A 19668-nucleotide genomic window follows, 5' to 3' on the forward strand; every position below is an offset into this window, starting at 1 on the left:
CACACACGCACGCACATTACTCCCACACAACTCCAGAAAAACCCAAACACACACGCATGTACAAATTCAGATACACACCGATACATATACATACACAATATATGCCTACACGCACACACATACACATCCGTATACACATATAGACAGAGACACACACACACACACGCACGTAAAAACATGCGCACACATACGCACGTACACGCGCACATTAATGCACACACCGAAAACTCACAACCCCACGGATACACGCATATACACCCATATACACTTACACACACACATACAAACGCAGACGTACATGCACACACGCACATACGAGACGCACGCACATACATACACACACACACAAATGAACCCACACATACGTCCCATACACACGGCACACAATAATACATACACGCACACAATTATAGATACATGTATACACACATACGCACGTACAAGCACAAACGCACACATACTTCAAACTAGCAGTACCTACTACTTGACCTGTGGTAGAGACAAAAGGAGCCACGCCCAATTCCTTCTTCCTTGACCTTAACACTACTAACCCTACAACACGCAAAGTTTAACAGCCACAACCACACACACGCACACATACACACACACGTGTCATCATTGCACACATACACACATACACACACACGGATATGCAGACCTCCGCAAACGCACATATCCACACTTACACACACATTCCTCCTCCTCTACCAATCTCCTGTCTTTGAAAGAACTTTTCTTCACCCATTTCCTTCCGGTCATTCAAAATGTGACCGCGTGTGTACCGTTGGCGATTTCTTTCCTCTGTCTTCCCTCCTCTGGATCTTTCCACGTCGTATGTTTCCGAGCAAGAGCTCCGCTCGAAACGTTGATCCCTCCTTCTTTCCTTCTTTCCTGAGCGTCTAATAATACTATATTAGTTCCACGTCCTCACGTGGCTGTGTTCTTTGTGCTTTCCTGTTTGGATTAAATTAAAGTATATATATATATATATATATATATATATATATATATAGATAGATAGATAGATATATATATATATGTAGAAATATGAGTGTGCATATGTGTGTGTGTGTGTGTGTGTTTACTAGCAGAAATACCCGGCATTGCTGGGGACAACAATGGCAAAGTTGGTATATAATATATTCCAGTCATTTTGAAACAGGTGATATGGGAAAGTGCAACATTGACAACAAAACATTTGTAGAGTAAATGCTGGGCTAATTCGACTAAGCAACATGCTATGCGTCCGTTTGGAGTGTTTCAGGCCCTAACCTGTCATGCAAAATTGGAGGTGGGGTTTGTGTGATTTTTGAACGCACCGAAAAGCTGTAAGTGGATATACTCTCCTTTGCAGCAGTGTGCGCTGTGTCTAACACGACACATCATCGGAAATTTTAACACCTCACGCCGGGTTTCTTGTCCTACATCACTCATAGAGTAAATTTGGAGGAACTGTGGTTGTTCGCTCGCAGGTACCAGGGAACCAATGAGGGGATAGACTTGCCATTGAACTTTGACGTCGGCGTAAATTCATGTTTATCTAACTTCTTAGATTCGCCAAACGATGTCATTTGAAATGCAAAGTTGTATTGTCTGATATTGTTCAGAAAATCCTTTGACTGGATTGAGGCACCTTCTAGAAGATTTCTAAAGGGTTGAGATGGTAGTGTTGGCAATGATTCCTGTCCGTACATGTTGTCATCTATCGCATTGTTTTAAGTTCTAAACGATAATAAATACCTTGAAGTTCTATTTATATGATGCTATTTCTATTTTTTCACAGAACCGTTTCATCTGCAAGAAATCTCTCGACGATAAACCTGATGACACACCAAGTAAGAACTAATTTTATAGCTAAAGTCTTTTACCCGTGACTCCTTAACTAATGATTTATAATTTCACAAACTTTGAATTATTCCACATTACTATCCATATGTCCACAATAATATATACTGAGGCACTTGCCTGAATTTATTTCAAAATATGTTCCACTTTACAATAATTTCTTAAATAAAATTTTACTCTAATATACTATGACATTTAATGAGTGTATATGAGTACATATCCCGTGCTACGTCGAGAATTGTTACTGCCCGCAAGGTGCTCCCGAGGGTGCTCTTCGCCGAGTGTCCGAGGCGGCCGGTATGTTCACTGTGCACAAATTAGAGTGATCTGAGCGAGCCCCACCGGCTTGCATACGAAAAGCATGGAATGCCCTCTTCATCTGAGAATCAAATGCCCGAGCTGCTGCTTGACTGCGTTTATATCTACGATTCAGCATTCTGTCCACTCTTGTGCTTGCAATCGTCCGTTAATAGAGACCCGAAATAATTATGTTCCACTTTCCTACACAGTGCGTATTTGTCAATCCTGGCTTGGGGTACTCGGCAGCCAACAAATTCGGTGTACGTTGTTAGTGACCATCAGACGAATCAGGTCGCAGCATGTCATCTACAAATAACAGTCGACCGATCACGTAGAGATGAATTGGGATACCTCTACCACAATGGCTGAGCATATTCAACCAGATCACAAAAAAGAATGTGAGAAGGGGCACTAACAATGCACACTTCAACTAAGTGAAACCTTCATGATGGAAACTTTCGACTTTTACATAAATACAAACATTTGAACATCCATATAAGTTCTTTATGGCAAACAGTATTTGAACATTAAACTCACCTTCCTTGTAAACCATCCACAACATACCTCAGGGCACGTGATCATGTGCCTTTTCGTGGTTTACAGCGTATAAACCTTGGAAATGCCTCAACGTTTGCTGGAAAATCTGTCTTTGAACGACTAAATGGTCGGGTGTTCCACGTCCCGCAGAGTAATCTTGAGCGCGACAATTTCCCTACATATCTTTTCCTGACATCTAGTGTAGACTTTTCTATAATTAGAAAACACTCTTTGGTCTCAATTTGAAAAAGTTATGATTGTCACCCCATATTACCATTGCCTTGGTGTTTATTCCAGAGGTCCCATCAACCTAGCATACATGGGTCACTCAGAGAATACCATCTGTATTTAAGGTTTCTAAAATATCAAGCCGAACGTGCTTTTCACCAGCAGCTTTATCACTTTTAAGTGATTTTAGCTCAAATAAGCGTCCAACCGAAGAAGAACCTGCCGAAAATAATAATACAATCACGAATCCATTTCGATGTCCAAGTTCATTCAGCGGGGTCACTCTCAATTTGGATGCAAAAGTCTCCACAATTTTGTTTCTGATCCCAGCATCCACTGCAGCTTCCAACTGTATTCTGTAGGTCGCACTGGATTTACCATTTTCCAGTGTTCGGCAGACTGTGGGAATTTTCAGGTTTTCAGACAATTAGGTAGTGACGAGTTGACAACTCCACCCCTTCCTTTTACCCGAACGTTCAGCAAAGAGTGAAACATGACAGAAATCTATCAAAAACCTCTGTCACCAAGTATTTCTATGCCAGGCACCCTTATAAATATCCCTGTCTTAAAATAATATCTATACCATTGAGAGGTGAGTGTGTATTCTGCACAGAATGATGCTATGACCTCTCCATTAAGTTCACTGACGACATTCCTTCCAATCAATCCTTCTCACGGTTATCAATGCCAAGGTGTGCACTGCAGTCTCCTTGCAGGACAAATGACTTTACCCCAAATATATCTAAAGCTGAGGTGAATTTGCTTAGGAAGGATATGTATTTGACCCCGCTGTTTGCTGCATATACTTTCAACAGCCACAGTGGTCCTTCATATTCAGCCTTAGCTTCAAGTGGTGAACCCTCACACCTAGTCGGTTTCATTCCATAATACAATCCGAAAGCTGTGGATTGAGAGTATCCTAATCCCACCTGTGCAGACATTGTTGGCACCACAGTTGCGTAGTGGAGTTTCAAGCCTATATCCAAGTGTACGCAATCGGAGATAGGAAATTTTGTAGAGGAGACACATATATCTTACAGGCAGATTATTATCTAACAATTTTGACGTTTTAATTCTCAATTATTAAAGGTTGTTCCCTTCTTGATCTGCTTCGGTTTCCTGAGACCGTCATTTTGTGCTCCCACCCTTTGCACCCCAGATTAATTTGCAGGCTTCTTGCTGGTTGCACCGGTATTCGGTGGGGTGTGCTATACATTTATCCAACGGACTCCTTTACTCGAGATCCGGATGCGATGTCTCTTAACGAAATCGACAAATGATGTGGTATGGCTGTTATTATCGTATTGTTGTTATGATGGCCTTATTTGCGCCGAGCTCCAAACTGATATTTGTAATTGACCGATGAATATTCGCAACTGGCGAATATTTTATCAATATTCTATTGAGTTTTATCATAATTCTATTGAGAAGTATATATACTCATACCCAAGTTTACGTATCATACATACATCCGTTCATAGCGGAGACCGATACACATTCTGATATTCTGAGATTAATCTCTCAAATCTTCGACATCAACGTCACCAACAGGCTCAACAGACAAATGTCTTTTTTCTTTCTTTACAATTTATTCTTATTATTTACATCTTTCGTTCTGACTTTCATTCATTCACTCGTTCTTTCTTAAATTCTATATTTCTCTCTTCTCCATCAATTCCTTCCCATCCAACAATCTACTTTGTAAATGATCCCCCAATTCTTTCTTTTAAACTACATTATTTCATTTTAATTTTGCAGAACCCGGTCTCGGATCATTGTATACCCGGTGGGGCAGAACAACTTGTCCTCCTTATTCAAGCCTTGTATATGACGGTTAGTATACTTTATATTTCTCACCTCCCATTCTCTTTTAGTCACCCCTCTTTCTCTCTCACCCTCTCTCTCACACACTTGTACACACACACACACACTTTCTCGGGTTGTCTGACATAAACATTCTCAAATCCTTTTATGACATGTCACGTTTCAAACGTCTATACCTGTAGACTATACAGACACTACACAAGACTGCTTACTCCTTTGTAGGTATTTGGTCAAATCAGAATTTTAAATGTTGTCTACTACAGACCAAGTGAAAATGATGTTGTCTACTACGGACCAAGTGAAAATGATGTTGTCTAACCACAGAATATAGATATCTCCATGTTAAATTAGAGGCAGGTGCTGGACGAAAAAACCACCATGGCGATCAAGAATTTCAGGCTGACCAGCCTTGGATTGTAGATATCAAATACCGAGGCTGCTAACTGGTGATCAATTGTACAGGCTACGGATGGAGGTATTGTATGTGAGTGACCAGAGCAGAAAAGTGGCCACTTGACTATCTTTAACTAGAGTGCCCAATGATCGTAGGTGTGGGCTAAATTGAATAGAGTCTCTTAGAATTGATGACAGTGACTGTAAATGGTTAATGGAATGAACGTACAATGTAGAATGAGGACTGGACAAGCCACATACTGTAACTGATGGAAAAAGCTAAGGACTTTATTCATTAAGTAAAATAGAGAGAGACTAAATATTAGTGAGAGAACACAACAGAGTACAGAATGCACTTCTATTCTTCTCCGCCTCACCGAAATCGTCCTATTGCTTTAACCTTGCTCTTTTCATGCACCACATCACCTCATTAATTATTCAGTATATCTTTGTAAGGTAATTCCGAAACTTCCCATTCAAATCTGCTGCTTCAAACTGCGTCCCCAATCAACCTAACATTCCTTAAAAATGCTCTGAATCTGCTCTCTATAAATCCTACACGTATCATTTATCGATCGCCGACTCCGCCGTCCATTCATCTTAAGCTCTACGCCATCACTGAACCTCTCGATTTTTCCTCCCACCTCGTTTCTGTGTATTGCATGAAAAAAAGTCTGTGTGATCATAACGTCTATGTAAGCCTGATTCGTCCGAGTCTAAACGAGAGGTTTAGCCACTGACTCTCGTATGATCGACTAAACAACATTTCATCGACGGTTACCCACCACTTCTCTGCATCTCGTCGTCTCCCGTATTGTCCTACTCAAACCTCCTACAATTTCCACCACCCAAAATATCCCCGTTCACACGTGAACATCTTTTCCATTTCGGATAAACACGAGTGCATGGGTTATAAAATATCTTTCTTTTTCTCCATCTGTTGACATCCACCGAAAAACACCTACCCCATGCAAACATACATAATAAACCACATAACAGCCACAAGTTGGTACCCGTATACACTCAACATATATATGCATATATATATATATATATATATATATATATATATATATATATATATATATATATATATATATATATAGGCGCAGGAGTGGCGGTGTGGTAAGTAGCTTGCTTACCAACCACATGGTTCCGGGTTCAGTCCCACTGTGTTGCATCTTGGGCAAGTGTCTTCTGCAATAGCCTCGGGCCGACCAATGCATTGTGAGTGGATTTGGTAGACGGAAACTGAAAGTAGCCTGTCGAATATATGTATATATATATATTTGTGTATGTGTATATGTTTGTGTGTCTGTGTTTGTCCCCCCACCATCGCTTGACAAACGATGCTGGTGTGTTTACGTCCCCGTTTCTTAGCGGTTCGGCAAAAAGTGATCGATAGAATAAGTACTGGGCTTACAAATAATAATTCCCGGGGTCGATATGCTCGACTGAAGGCGGTGCTCTAGCATGGCCGCTGTCAAATGACTGAAACAAGTAAAAGAAAAAAAGAGTATATATATATATGTATATATATATATATGTATATATATATATATATATACATATGATGAGAAGGCAAATGCACAGCTACGTTCTCAAGCTTTCAGCAACACACAGCTTACACTCACATAAACACTAACATATATACACCACAATTCGTTCACACGTGATTAAACATGACTTCTTTTAAGTGAAAAATTGTAATGAATATTTCCGTTATTTCATTTATAATTTTGCTTAACATCTTTTTTACTTGATTTATTCTTAACAATTCAAGGTGTGGCTGGTGGACAATTTTATTCCCATACTGGTGGAGGAAGTAATCTCTTGTGTCTACCCAACGATCCCATTTGGGCCAATTATACGATAGAAGTTGAAAAAGGTGGTTACATTTATGGCAGTGAATATCAATTAGATTTATACCCAACGAATAAACTGTTTTCTTTTGCTAACGCTGAATCAATTCATGAGCACAACGTTCCGTGCGCTGTCTGTTTGACACGACAACCTGCTGTCGTTATGATGTTACCAGCCAGGACAAAGTGTTACCCTGGTTGGACAGCTGAGTACTCAGGATATTTGATGACCGCACGTCATGAACATAAAGGCAGACATGAATATGTGTGTGTGGACTATGCACCAGAAGCTGATCCAGCAGGTTACAGAAACGAAAATGGAGCTTTACTGTATTTCGTTCAGGCTGCTTGTGGTTCATTGCCATGTCCACCGTATGTCAATGGTCGAGAATTAACCTGTGTTGTGTGCAGTAAACATTGAAAAGGAATTTACATTGGTTTCTATATGAAAATTTATGTCGGCGAATTAAAAAATATAATATACTAAAGCAACATATACGTTTCTTGTAATTGTGTTTCGCAGTATTCTAATACAAGTAATATATGTCGTTAAATAAACTGCGGCTACAAGTTTTCAGAAAATATTCAAAACGAAACAACAGAGACGTCATAGAATGTGACAAATAGCTTAACAGAACGATGTAACCCTCAGGGAATGATTCTAGAATATTTTGTATGAGGTTCAGTTTATCAAATTTAAAATTTGAAATAAAATGATGATTCGTTTAAATGTGTGTTGTATTCCGTCTTAAAATGAAATCAATCCCCAAAAGAAACACCTCCGTACAAATATATCACCCTTTCATGATCAATCTTCAGAAAACACGATAAAAGCTTATAACTAACATCACTAAATCATGATGGTTTAATAAAAAAAATACTCCCATACGTATCAATGTAACTACAATCAATGCGATGACAGCACTGCAATCCAATCACGGATATTACCTAATAAAGGATATTTGATATCCACTGAAGAAATACCACAAAATGTTGACTACCTAACTACTTGTCAGGTTACTAACACATTGAAGTTTTCACGAAACACTTTCGACAAGGGTACAAGTACACGTCCCACGATGAACTACTTTCAACCTACATTCACATATTCCCGCTTTTCTACAAAAATCACACACACACAGCTTCTTATCGTTCCCTGAAATCTGATGTGCCAAAATAAAATATGAAACCACCAAGAAATATGAGTACACTTCAGGAACAGCATCAACCGAATCTACAGCAACACCACAAAACATCAAGTTCAACAAATTATCTCCGTCTGTAACATAAAACTATCAAACTCGCAGAAGAGGAACTTGCTTCGAGATACATGCATACAATAACTGTAACAGACATAAACGACTTAGTAATGAAAGGAAGACGACTTATAAAATATACATTAGGTGGAATCAGTGCAACATGTTGAGTCTTTCACACTCTACCCAGCATGATTGCTCCTTGTATGTGGGAGTTTGTAGAAGGGCTGCCAGATAAACGAAGGTATCCGTGGAAAGAGGGATCTGTGGGTGGCAGCACGTTTTTTGTCCGATTAATTGCGTGCCATAAGAATGCTCGATTGTGAAAAAGCTAGAGAAAAAGAATAATAATTAAGTAATATGAAAGCACGAAATGCAAATGGACAAATGAATATATGGAAACATTCAACATGGCGTTTCCAGTGAACAGTATTAGCGCTCAGTATTAGGCATAAGCAATTTTTAGGTTCGTTAAAATGTGCTAATGGCATATTTAAAACTCTAAAGGCAAATTCAGTGCAGAAAGCGGCAAAAACAGCATATCGGTCAGGTGCTGCTCCCTATCGGGTTTCAGTTCAGCCGTTATCAAAAGAAAATACCGAAGAGGGGAATATCTGGACAAACTTAAAGCCATAGCTTTAACTTAAACATAGTCAACAACAACGAGTAAGTGACGCTATTAGAGCGCAAGGCTGGAGTCTGTCGTGAGTTACCTCCCTTCGGTATTTCTCTTTGATAAATACTTCGCTAGAGGAGTTGATTTCAACCTTGTGCCCCAACAGTAACTGCGGTCGCTCGTACGGGCCCGCATTTTCCCCGCATATTTGTGTGCGTGTGTGTGTGTGCGTGTGTCGATGTGTGTGTGTATGTTTGTGTCTGTGTGTGTATGTCAGTGTGTGTGTGTCAGTTTGTGTGTGTGTGTGTGTGTTTGTGTATGTGTGTGTGTGTGTTTGTATGTGTGTGTGTATATTTGTATGTGTGTATGTGTGTGTGTGTTTGTATGTGTGTGTGTGTCAGTGTGTTTTGTGTGTGTCAGTGTGTGTGTCAGTGTGCGTGTGTGAGTGTGTGTCAGTGTGTGTTTGTTTGTATATATGTGTGTGTGTGTGTGTGTGTGTGTGTGTGTGTGTGTGTGTGTGTGCGTGTCAGTGTGTGTGTGTGTCACTGTGTGTGTCAACTTGTGCGTGTCAGTGTGTGTGAGAGTGTGTGTCAGTGTGTGTGTGTGTGTGCGTATGTCAGTGTGTGTGTGTGTACGTGTGTGTGTGTGAATGTCAGTGTGTGTCTGTGTATGTGTGCCTGTGTGTTAGTGCGTGTGTGTTTGTGTGTCAGTGTGTGTGTGTGTGTGTCAGTGTTTGTGTGTCATGTGGCTGATAAGCAAACTGAACCCTGAACCACGTCGTTGGTAAACAAGCTACTTACCACACGGCCACTCCTGCGCCCATATAAATAGATTCAAATATATTGATAGATAGATAGATAGATAGATAGATAGATAGATAGATAGATAGATAGATAGATAGATAGATAGCTAGATAGACGAACGGGCCAATAGACAGACAGACTGACGGACGGACAGATTGAAAGACATCGTGAGGTTGTGAAGGAGCGCGGCTTAGTGGTTAGGGCATTCGGTTCACGATAGAAAGCTCGTATGTTCGATTCCTAGCAACGTGTTATGTCCTTGAGCAAGACACTTTATTTCTTGTTGCGGCAAATATATATAGAGAGAAGTGGGGAGGGAGAGAATGGGGGAGAGAGAGGGAGAGGGAGCGAGAGATGAATAGTGATAGAAAGAGAGACAGACAGACTGACGGTCGGACAAACAGAAAGACAGACAGATAAATAGACAGACTGATAGATAGATAGATAGATAGATAGATAGATAGATAGATAGATAGATAGATAGATAGATAGATAGATAGAGAAGAAGATAGACAGGTACATAGATATGCATCTGTGTGTGTGTGTGTGCGTGTGTGTATTTGTTGGATAACTATCCGGAGAAAAAATATTCCCTATCAACGAAATCTGCAGTATTTCATGAACAACTGATGAAATTTTTCAGAAAACTTTTCAAAAATTTTGATCAAAATTTCCAAAAAGTTTTTTAAAGTTTTGATGAAAATTTTCAAAAAACTTTAAAAAATTTTGATGAAAATTTTCAAAAAAGTTTTTTAAAATTTTGATGAAGAGCTAGTAGAAACGTTAGCACGCCGGGCGAAATGCTTAGTGGTATTTCGTCTGCGGTTACGTTCTGTGTTCAAATTCCGCTGAGGTCGACATTGCTTTTCATCATTTCGGGGTCGATAAATTAAGTACCAGTGAAACACTGGGGTTGATATAACCGACTTAATCCGCTTGTCTGTCCTTGTTTGTCCTCTGTGTGTTTAGCCCCTTGTGGGTAGTAAAGAAATAGATAGATCTTAAAGCAATCTTACATGGACCCCCAACTGTCAACTTAACTACTGTTGGGAACCACTGATTTGGGCACTTGTAAATCCAATATTAAAATTGACTTCGATATGAATCGAATCTTCGTTATATCTCAGAGGCAATATGTCTGAAAATAAAAAGAATAAAAAAATTGAAAAAACAAAGAACGGAGAAATGACAGCAAAAAAAGAATTGTTTGGATTGGGCAGACGTCGGAGGTAAACACAGCTACCACCAGCAAAACCGTGACCGCCACCACAACAATTACCAGCACCAGCACTACTACCACCACTACCATGACCACCACCACAACTACAACCATTGCCACCACCACCACCACTACTATCTCAAACAACAACACCACCACCACCAACATCAACAACAAAAGCCTTCATTGTATTGCCGAAGGTAAAAGAGAAGACATGTCAGCAATATCAAAGTCCCCCACCCCACCCCCCGACCCCAGCAACAGAGATTGAGGTTTACGAAAGATCCTGTATTAAAATCTAAGTGGAAACCCTTTTTCTTCCCGACATGTTGCTGCTATTTCAAAATGCCTCGGCCAGACTCACGCAAACAACGCCGGGTTCCTAATTCTAGAGAGAATCGGTCGTATTTAATGTATTTCGTTGTTTTGGTTGTTATTGATGTTGTTGTTGTTGTTGTTAATGTTGTTGTTGTCCAGCCCTCACGAAAGCCTAATCGAGCAGGTCTATGATCGAAGACATCCAGTCGTGACCAACCCATCTTTTATTCAGTAACGTTTATATAAAAATAACAGCCAAAAGGTTTGTTGGCTGGTTGGTGGTGGATCGGTTGGTCATGACTGGTTTGTCGGTTGGTGGCTGGCTGGCTGGTTGGTCTGTGGGTCACCTGGTTGGCTGGTTTGTCGGTTGGTGGTGGATCGGTTGGTCATGACTGGTTTGTCGGTTGGTTGCTGGCTGGCTGGTTTGTCTGTGGGGCACCTGCTTGGCTGGTTTGTCGGTTGGTAGGGGATCGGCTGGTTGGTTGGTTTGTCGGTTGGTTGCTGGTTGGCTGGTTTGTCGGTGGGTCACCTGGTTGGTTGGTTTGTCGGTTGGTCGTGGATCGACCGGTTGGTTTGTGTCATGCGCGGGGACATAGAAATAATCGGACTGAATACCAGATCGCGCGGTTAAACCATTGGGAGTGAAGGACCCCTAGACTTTGTTAGGGCATCCTTCTAGGAGAAGGTAACTCAGGTAACCGGGATAACTCCGATATAAAACCTGCGGCTCAGTGGTTACCGATGATGTTGACTTGTTCTTCTTTTCGGATTATGGCTGCTGTTGCTTAGTGACTGGGATTGACTCAGTGCACAGACTTTCCTCACTATAAGAAACATCTTCATGCACAGGCATTGCAAGATAACAACATTGATTAAGCTTCGTGCAATGCCCATACTCGATAACGAGGGGGCAGCCACCAAGTTTGTATGTATGTATGTATGGATGTATGTATGTATGGATGGATGGATGGATGGATGTAAGTATGTATGCATGTATGTATGTATGTATGTATGTATGTATGTATGTGTATATGTGTCTATCGATATATACATGCTTACATTCAAACATACATGCATGTATACATGTATACATACATACTTGTATGTATAAATATATGCATACATGTATGTATGTATGTATGTACGTATGTATGTGTGTGTATGTATGTATGTTTGTATGTATGTATGTGTGTATGTATGTGTGTATGTATGTATATATATATGTGTGTGCTTGTAAGTATATATGTATGTATGGGGGTATATATGTATGTATATACGTGAGTGTGTCTGTATGCATGTATGTATGTATGTGAGTATGTATGTATGTTTGTATGTATACCTGAAAGTATGTGTGCATGTATGTATGTATATATGTATGTATGTAAATATGTATGTATGTATGTATGTATGTATGTATGTATGTATGTATGTATGTATGTATGTATATGTGTATGTATATACGTGAGTGTGTATGTATGCATGCATGCATGTATGTATGTATGTATGTATGTATATATGTAAGTATGTGTGTATATATGTGTGTATGTATGTATGTATGTATGTGTGTATGTATGTATGTATGTATGTATGTATGTATGTATGTATGTATGTATGTATATATGCATGCATGCATGTATGTATGTATGTATATATGTATGTATGTGTGTATATATGTATAAGTGGGTGGGAATTGGTAGGTTTTGATTTTGATATTTACATAAAACTTTTCTAATCCGATTAACGCTTGTTGTGAAGAATCCAATCCGAACAGCGGACTTCATTAGATTAAGTCTTGCGATTACTGTGTGGGTTGAACGAAATACTTCCCACGCTGAATATTAAAACAGTGTGTGAGTGTGTGTGTGTGTGTGTGTTTCGGTGTGTGTGTGTGTGTGTGTGTGTGTCAGTGTATGTGTGCGTGTGGGAGTGTGTGTGTGTGTGTGTCAGTGTATGTGTCAGTGTATGTGTGTGTGTCAGTGTATGTGCGTGTGTGTGTCAGCGTGTGTGTGTGTGTGTGCCAGTGTGTGTGTGTCAATGTGTATGTCTGTGCGTGAGTGTGTGTGTGTGTGTAAGACAATGTATCTGTGTGTGTGTGTCAGTGTGTGTGTCAGTGTGTGTTGGTGTGTGTGGGTGTGTGTTGGTGTGTGTGTATGTCAGTATGTGTGTGTGTGTTAGTGTGTGTGCGTGTGTGTGTCTGTGTGTCAGTGTGTGTAGGTGTGTGTGTTGGTGTTCGTGTCAGTGTGTGCTTGTGTGTGCGTGTCAGTGTGTGTGTGTCAGTGTCTGTGTGTGTGTCCGTCCGTGTGTGTTTGCGTGTCAGTGTGTGTGTATGCGTGTGTGTATGCGTGTGTGTCTGTGTATTTGTTGGTTGAACGAAATACTTCCCACACTGAATATTAAAACAGTTTCCCAAGAATTACAAATAAAATTAAATAACAACATTAGTAAATAAATATATCATAATATATCCAGAAACAGGAATCATTTCACTTTACACGAGTCTCTCATTCATCAAAATATATTGCTAATTATTGTGTGACAATATCAAACCATCTCTTTCCAATAATTAAACCTGTCAGACAAGTTCACACCCGCTTTTACAGTTCCACCAATCGCATTGGTTCTTAAATTTACGATTAAGATCTATGCCAGAGCTGGGTTGTTGTGCGCTCAATAAATACGTGGAATTCAGTTACAGGTCTTCAGCTTAAACCTCGCATCTCGATCTTTTGTTGAAGCCACACGAAGTATCACTTACGGCCGACAACTGTCACCAGAATGGATTTCGCACAACTGTCCAGGAATATTTCGCAGCGTTATTCCATTTCTTCTCTCATAGCTTTTGGGGTTCTTCTCGTTCTGACGATCGTGATTCTTCATCAAGATTCAAGAATAGGAAAAATGGAAGAGAAATCAAAAACGGTAAGTCATGGATTTTGTGTTAATATATGTATGTCTTTATGTATTTATATATGCATGTATGTATGTATGCATTTACGTATGTATGTATTAATATGTGGATGTATGTACGTACCGATGGATGGATGAATGTAATGATGTATGCACGAATCACGTACATATGTTCCTATGGAGCACACACACACACACATAAGATCACACACGTAATCACACACGAACACACAGGTGCACACACCTAAGCATACATATATATACATATACGTATATTTGTATATATAATATACATATATATATCTAAATATACATATATATGAAAATGTTAGTGCGTGAACATATATAGATATATATATACAAACATATATCTGCGTGTGTGTATCTATCACTGTATCACTCTGCCTATCTCTCTCTCTCTCTCTCTCTCTATTTATCTATATATATATATGTGTGTGTGTGTGTGTGTGTGTGTCTGTGTATATAAATATATTCTTTTACCCGTGTCAGTCATTTGACTGCGGCCATGCTAGAGCACTGCGTTTAGTAGGACGAATCGTTTCAGGAATTATTCTTTGTAAGCCTATTGCTCATTCTCTCGGTATCTCTAGCCGAACCGCTAAATAACAGGGACGTAAACACACTGACATCAGTTGAGAATCGATAGTGGTGCAACAATAACAGACACACATAAAACATAGATACATACACGCTATGTGTGCTATACACACACAGACACACACACACACACATACACACATACATCTATATATATATATATACATATCATATATACATTCACACATATATAGTTACGTATGTATGTACATACATATCTATCAATCAATCTATTTGTCTACATATATATCTATCTATCTATCTATCTATCTATCTATCTATCTATCTATCTATCTATATATATATATATATATATATATATATATATATATATATATATATATATATATATATATATATACATGTCCCTGTTTGTATTTTTCTACATATCTTAATATATATATATATATATATATATATATATATATATATATATATATATATATATATATATATATATATATATGTGTGTGTGTGTGTATATATGTATATATGTATACATACATATACACACATCCCAATTAAACAAAAAGAAGGGTGGAATTGTACTCCTGTCCGATCGCTCTTTCACCAGACATAATCCTGGAGAGGGAAATAAGTGCGTAATGAAAAAAATCTAATGGTGGGGTTCTAGCATGGCCATGCCCTGTCGCTGCAACTTTTAGCCCTATTAATATTAGTGTTAAGTATTATATCTAGATGTACACTTACACACACGCACAGAAACGGACACATACAAACACACACACGCGCACACATAGGAATACGTACATATTTACACACATTTATCTATTTCTCTCCATCGGGAACGGAAGTGAGGCGAGTTTTTTTGAATCTTTTCTTTCCAACTGAAAATAAAACGTGCGAGTGCCAATGTAGATCGGTGAATTTCGTAATGTTTGACTGTAATTCACGTTGGTTTTTATATATGACAATACGTAAGAACGAATGTAAATACATACACACAGACACACGGACAAACACACGCACAAATAAACACAAACACACACACATACGCACGCACACAGACACACGTGCTCAATTGTACACGAACAATCACACTATACAGTGTATGTCCACTCACATATATGTGTGCGTTTGTGTGTGTGTATGCGTATTAGTAGATACGTATACTTTTGATATTTATGGTGTGTATGCTTAAGTATACGTGCATACGTATATATCGATATGTATATATATACATATATATATATATATATATATATATATATATATATATATATATATATATATATATATATCTGTGTTGAGGAGCAGTGGCCCAGTGGTAAGGGCAACCGACTCACGGTTGTAGGATCTCGGTTTCGATTCCCTGACTGGGCGGTGTCTGTTTAAAGCTCCACGACGCTCAGGGAGTGGTTTGTTGTGATCACTGCTGTACTCTTTCGCTACAACTTTCTCCCTTTCTTCTGTTGGCCTGCTCGCTTAGCCAACGGGGTGGCGTCATTTGAAGGCTGAAACAATGCGAAGCGCATTGTGACCAGCGATGTGTAGCAACAACTGATAGCCTGGTCAATCACGGTGATCACGGAGATATATGTATAATACGCACGCAATTCACACACACATACTTCAAACTAGACCTGTGGTAGAGACAAAAGGAGCCAAGCCCAATTCCTTCTTCTTACCTCTTAAGATTGACAGCCACAACCACACGCACACGCAGACCTCCGCGCACGCTCTTATCCACACTTACACACACATTCCTCCTCCTCTACCACTTTCCTGTCTTTGAAAGAACTTTTCTTCACCCATTTCCTTCCGGTCATTCAAAATGTGCCCGCGTGTGTACCATTGGCGATTTTTTTTACTCTGTCTTCCCTCCTCTGGATCTTTCCTTCTCGTATGTTTCCGACGAAGAGCTCCACCCGAACGTTAAACCATCCTTCTTTCCTTCTTTCCTGAACGTCCAATAATACTATATTTGTTCCACGTCCTCGCGTTGTTGTTTTTTTGTGCTTTCTAGTTTGGATTAAATTTAACTATGTATATACATATGTGTATATATATATATATATTCAACAATATAAGGAATGGCCATAATAGGACATTCCACTTACTAGAAAGGGCAGCCAAACTCAAACCGCTAAATACCCTTATATTTATTAATTAATGATTTTTTGGCTAATTTTGAAATTAAATCAGCAGTTTATATTTGCTGCTGAGAAGACAGCGCGATTGCGGTAGAATTTTGAAAATTTAGAGCATATGAACTGGAGGCTTCTTTACCATCGCCTCGTGGACTTATACTCGTCCTAGGCTTCTCTGCTGACGAGGCATGCCAGATGTAAATAAATTTAATTAATTCGTTTACTAAAGTTTGCCGAAACTATGCATAGTCCGGAGATGAAAGGGGTAAACGTTTTTATTTGTCTTTCTATTTCAGAAACACAACTATTTAGCGGTGTGAGTTTGGCTGCTCTTTCCAGTCAGTCGAATGTCCTATTATGGCCATTCCTTATATTGTTGAATGTATGGTATATAGTCTTTGACTATCTTTCCTTTCTCACTAAACCGCTGGTAGCAGAGAATTTTTTGCTACCCTTATATTTATTAATATAAATATATATATATATATATATATATATATATATATATATATATATATATATGTATGTATGTGTGGGTGTGTGTGTGTGTGTGTGTGTGTGTGTGTGTACTAGCAGACATACCCGGCATTGCTGGGGATTAAAATGGCAAAGTTGGTATATAGTATATTGCAGTCATTTTGAAACAGGTGATATGGGAAAGTGCAACATTGACAACAAAACATTTGTAGAGTAAATGCTGGGCTAATTCGACTAAGCAACATGCTATGCGTCCGTTTGGAGTGTTTCAGACCCTAACCTGTCATGCAAAATTGGAGGTGGGTTTTCTGTGATTTTTGAACACACAGAAAAGCTGTCAGTGGATATACTCTCCTTTGCAGCAGTGTGCGCTGTGTCTAACACGACCCATCATCGGAAATTTTGACACCTCACGTCGGGTTTGTTGTCATACATCACTCATAGAGCAAATTTGGAGGAACTGTGGTTGTTCATTCGCAGGTACCAGGGAACCAATGAGGTGATAGACTTGCCCTTGAACTTTCACGTCGGCGTAAATTCATGTTTATCTATCTTCTTAGATTCACCAAACGATGTCATTTGAAATGCAGAGTTGTATTGTCTGATATTGTTCAGAAAATCCTTTGACCGGATTGAAGCGCCTTCTAGTAAAATTCCTAAGGGGTTGAGATGGTAGTGTTGGCAATGTTAACTGTCCGAATATGTTGTCATCTATTGCATTGTTTTAAGTTCTAAACGATAATAAATACCCTGAAGTTCTATTTATATGATGCTATTTCTATTTTTTCACAGAACCGTTTCATCTCCAAGAAATCTCTCGACGATAAACCTGATGACACACCAAGTAAGAACTAATTTTATAGATAAATTCTTTTAACCGCGTCTCCTTAACCAATGATTTATAATTTCACCAACTTTGAATTAGTTCAACATTACTATCCATATGTCCACAATAATATATACTAAGACACTTGCTTGAATTTATGTTAGACTATGTTCTACTTTACAAGAATTCCCTAAATATAATGTTATTCTAATATACTATGCCATTTATTGAGTGTATATGAGTATATATGCAGTGCTACGTCGAGAATTGTTTCGGTCTGGACGGTTCCACCGAGTGTGCTCTTCGCCGAGTGTCCGAGGCGGCCGGTATGTTCACTGTGAACAAATTAGAGTGCTCAGAGCGAGCCCCACCGGCTTGCATACGAAAAGCATGGAATGCCCTCTTCATCTGAGAATCAAATTCCCGAGCTGGCACTTCACTGCGTTTATATCTACGATTCAGAAGTCTGTCCACTCTTATGTTTCCAATCATTCGTGACTAGAGACCCAAAATAATGATGTTCCACTTTCCTACACAGTTAGTATTTGTCAATCCTGCCTTGGGGTACTCGGCAGCCAACCCATTCAGTGCATGTTGTTGGTGACCATCAGACGAATCAGGTAGCAGCATGTCGTCTACAAATAACAGTCGACCGATCACGTAGAGATGGATTGGGATACCTCTACGACAATGGCTGCGCATATTCAACCAGATCACAAAAAAGAATATGAGAAGGGGCACTAACAATGCACACTTCAACTAAGTGAAACCTTCACGTTGAAAACTTTCGACTTTTACATAAATACAAACATTTGAACATCCATATAAGTTCTTTATGGCAACCAGTATTTGCCCATTAAACTCACCTTCAGGGTAAACCATCCACAACATGCCCAGGACACGTGATCGTGTGAATTTTCGTGGTTTACAGCGTATAAACCTTGGAAATTCTTCAATGTTTGCTGGAATATCTGTCTTTGAATGTCTAAATGGTCGGGTGTACTGCAACCAGGACAGTAATCTTGGGCGCGACAAATTCCCTACATATCGTTTCCTGACATCTAGAATAGACTTTTCGATAATTAGAACACAATTTTTGATCTTTGTTTGAACAAATTTTGATTGTCACCCCATATTACCATTGCCTTGGTGTTTTTCCAGAGGTCCCATCCACCTAGCGTACATGGGTCACTCAGAGAATACCATCTGTATTTAAAGCTTCTAAAATATCAAGCCGAACGTGCTTTTCACCTGCAGCTTTATCACTTTTAAGTGAGTTTAGTTCAAATAAGCATTCAACCGAAGAAGAACCTGACGGAAATAATAATACAATCCATTTCGATGTCCAACTTCATTCAGCGGGGTCACTCTCAATTTGGATGCAAAAGTCTCCACAATTTTGTTTCTGATCCCAGCATCCACGGCTTACCAATTTCCAGTGTTCGGCAGACTGTAGGAATTTTCAGGTTTTCAGACACAAACGTTCAGCAAAGAGTGAAAGATGACTGAAATCTATCAGAAACCTCTG

This window comes from Octopus sinensis, linkage group LG18 (assembly GCF_006345805.1).
Source record: "Octopus sinensis linkage group LG18, ASM634580v1, whole genome shotgun sequence".
NCBI classification, from domain to species: Eukaryota; Metazoa; Mollusca; class Cephalopoda; order Octopoda; family Octopodidae; genus Octopus; species Octopus sinensis.